Raw genomic sequence first — 3968 nt, 5'->3', positions numbered from 1 at the left:
CGTCAAACAACAAACAAATAAACGTGCATAACATGCGTACACCCTCTCTACCTTGTAACAAACCAAATGTTTGCCAAAGTTCTGTGCACCGCCAACTTATCTCAAACGCGTTTTGTGGATGGTTCAACAAACCCTGAATTACTAGGAGTGTGAGTGATTTTATGGCTGTTTCTGTATCACTATAACCCAGACACCCTGACACAAGCAACGGGAAACTGCTTTTTCAGTTTAGTTGACATTCCAACTAAAAATGTACACATTGGGCTAAAAAAATACATTACCAGGAAGCATCTAAAAATTATATTTAAACAGGAGCAACTTTTTTACCCCAGTTAATTTTCTTAGATATTGATATAGACCGTACAAACATGAGGTAAAAATCATTTTGCACAGTTCAGTTTTGTTTGTTTGTTAGTTGTTTAACAATATTCCAGCTATATGACAGCAGTCTGTAAATAATCAAGTCTGGACCAATCCAGTGACTGACATCATGAGCATCGATCAATGCAATTGAGATACAATGTCATGCATCAAACCAAGTCACCGAGACTGAACACCCGATCCTTAGTTGCCTCTAATGACAAGCATGCGTTGCTGAAGACCTATTCTATCCCGGATCACCACGGGTAAGTTTTGTTTGAAGTAGGAAATATAGGTAATCATTTGAACATGTCTGACATTTTCCATGTTTCACATTTGACATTTCTAGTGGACCAAAACAGGCCCTTAATCTCCCTGGTCCTTTGTGATACATGTCATTTCAAATATTTCAAATAACTAGGAACAGTTAGTATCCAAAAAACAGATATATCAGAATAGTTGGTTGGTTGGTTTGTTTGTTCCTAACACAGCACTCAGCAATATTCCAGCTATATGACGGCAGTCTGTAAATAATCGAGTCTGGACCAGACAATCCAGTGATTGACATCATGAGCATCAATCTACACAATTGGGATACAATGACATGCATCAACCAAGTCAGCGAGCCTGACCACCCGATCCCGTTAGTCGCCTCTTACGACAAGCATAGTCGCCTTTTAGGGCAAGCATGGGTTGCTGAAGACCTAGTCTTATCAGAATAGTAACAAGCCTACAGTCCACAAAGTCATCTAGGTATATCCCCCACCCACTTTAACACGTTATGGTCCCAAACCAGGTAACTGACCCAACATTTCTCTTAGCCTATGTCAAAATAGCTGCAATGGAAATTTTAAAATAAACATTTCTAAAACTCCTTAATGGCACCAGTTCAGAATGTGCTTTATATATAGACATGCAATGTTTGGCTAGGAAATATTTAACAGTTTATTTGTTATACTCCATAAGTGAACCCACCCAAGATTAAAACTTAAATCCAACTTGTTGTCATGGATACATAAACAATAAAAAATTCTAAAAGTGCTAAATATCAAAAGGCACCAGTTCAGTATGTGCCTGGTAGACATGCAAGGTTTTGTAGGAAAGTATTTAACGGTTTTTGAGTTTCGCTCTGAAACGAACACCACCCTAAAAGAACCTAAGTCCAACTTGTTGCCATGGAAACGTAAAAAATAAAGATTTCTAAAATTCCTAAAATAGCAAAAGGCACCAGTTCAGTATGTGTCTGGTGAACATGCAAAGTGTCTGATAAACATGCAAAGTATTTAACAGTTTTTGAGTTTTGCTCCAGATTTCAGACGCATGCACACAGACTGACGGCCGGAACCAATTTCAATATCACCTGGTAAAGACTAGTAAGCAAATTTGCCATAATAAATACCTTAATAAATTGGACAGAATTTATTATTGATAATGTTTGATATTTATACTCAAGTCCATGAACATGAAGAAATATTCAACTCACAGAGGTCATGTATAACAGCATTTATTTCATAATATATCAATGAATATTCAAAGAAATATTGAACATATATATATGTGTGTGTGTGTGTGTGTGTGTGTGTGTGTGTGTTTGTGTTAAATACATAAGTATAATATATATATATATTTCTATATGTATTTCATATTTGACTTCAGTTTCATCTTTGTAAATTCATCACATATACAATGATACCTCACAAACTCAGAGACTTCATAACATGTTGTCATGGTAATGATTCTTCCACTGATCTTTGACTCAAGATAACAGACCATAATCACTATATTCCAGAAAATGGTTAGGCCGGTTAAAGAATTCTTCTTCTAATGACTTTCTTCAAACGAGAGAGGATATTATTTCATCATTTCATTTATTTAGTATGTTACAAATTGATATAAAATAAACTCGATTCTTGTGCTCCACACTATGGTTCAAATCGAGAGTGAGTGAGTGAGTGAGTTGGGTTTAACGCCGCTTTTAACAGTATTCCAGTTATATCACAGCGTGTCAGCTTAATGTGGGAGGAAAGCGCTAAGTGATGCAGGTCTCAGACGTTCGGTGAAACTCACCAGCACGGGTATGATGCTGACAAACCTAGAATAATTGGGGCGAACCGGGATTCGAACCCACAATCCAAGGGACGCAACTCTGCAGTGAATCGCGGCGCCTTAGACGACTGGGCCACCCGTGCCCCCTCAAGTTTTGAAGAGATGGACCGAATTAATTTCAAAAGATGTTTGAAATGAACTTCAAACCAGCCATGTCCTCTTTATAACATTTAGTACCTAATTACACATCCTATTGTTACATTGTATATTTCATGTAAATTGCCCATCCAACATCATCACCCCAACTGTTTGGATAATAACAAGCACTTGAGGTAATTAGCTTCCAATGTGTGGCATTTTGTTGTTGATGATCATGACAAAATAATGACATGTTATGAACATTTGAAGAAATATCTTCAAGAAGGCAAAGATGAATTTATCTATAAAATCAAGTTTGTTCTCAGGGTAAATCTTCTACTCAAAATGATAAATAACAAACAACTGATTTTCTCATGACATATCAGATAAAATGAAGTCATATGAAAAAATGGTGAGCAGGATATTTATCTTTTCATGTTTGATTAAACAGTTTTATTGTATCCTCCTGACATATTAAGGCAGTACTCTGTGTGAAACAAAAAAATAGGATGAACCAGGAAATAACCTGTCATACAAATCCTGACATTAATTGATGTATACCATGTCTATTCACAATAAGAATAAAGGAAAAGTCTCCTAAAACATTTCCTCTCCTTGTATAAACAATATTGCACTGTCCTATCTGCAGTTGTTTCCCTTTGAAAGTGACTATCGCTCTCTCTCACCCTGGAGTAAAAGTTCTGATTTTATTGGTTTTGTTTGTTTGTTTAACGCCGCACTCAGCAATATTCCAGCTATATGACGGCGGACTGTAAATAATCAAGTCTTGACCATACAATCCAGTGATTGACATCATGAGCATCCATCAACGCAATTGGGATACGATGACATGCATCAACCAAGTTAGCGAGCCTGACCACCCGATCCCATTTGTCGCCTCTTACTACAAACAGTTGCCTTTTATGGCATGCATGGGTTGCTGAAGAGCTATTCTACCACGGATCTTCACAGGTCAGTTCTCATTTTAACAAGATTGAAGAATCACCATTCACCAATCATTACATCACTAGAATCCACATGAGTAAACATGGCAAAGACAAAAAAATTCTAGACAAGCTTTCACTTCATACAGATCTAAGACAAATTAAGCTTTTGGGGCAATTTAGTGATGCTAACCATTTTTTAATTACTGCTTTATGTGATAAGAAGGGGAATTAAAGAAGGGGAAGACTTTCCTCAACTAAATTGATGTCATCCCTTTTAGATCTATCAAGTATTATTAGATTAGAATCATTGATGATATAAAATCAAACACAACAAAAACATATTGCAATCAAAATAATCACAAGCAACATACAAGTTACAACCAAGATTTAAATATATATGATGATTTTTGGCCACTACACAGGAATAAAGTCTGTGACTAACTGCTTAACCTTCTGCATGAATGCAGGCAAAGAGAC

This window comes from Haliotis cracherodii, unplaced genomic scaffold (genome assembly GCF_022045235.1).
Source record: "Haliotis cracherodii isolate W230 unplaced genomic scaffold, xgHalCrac1.p SCAF_2, whole genome shotgun sequence".
Taxonomy (NCBI): Eukaryota; Metazoa; Mollusca; class Gastropoda; order Lepetellida; family Haliotidae; genus Haliotis; species Haliotis cracherodii.
The sequence above is the reverse complement of the archived record's forward strand: the minus strand, read 5'-3'. Positions refer to the sequence as shown.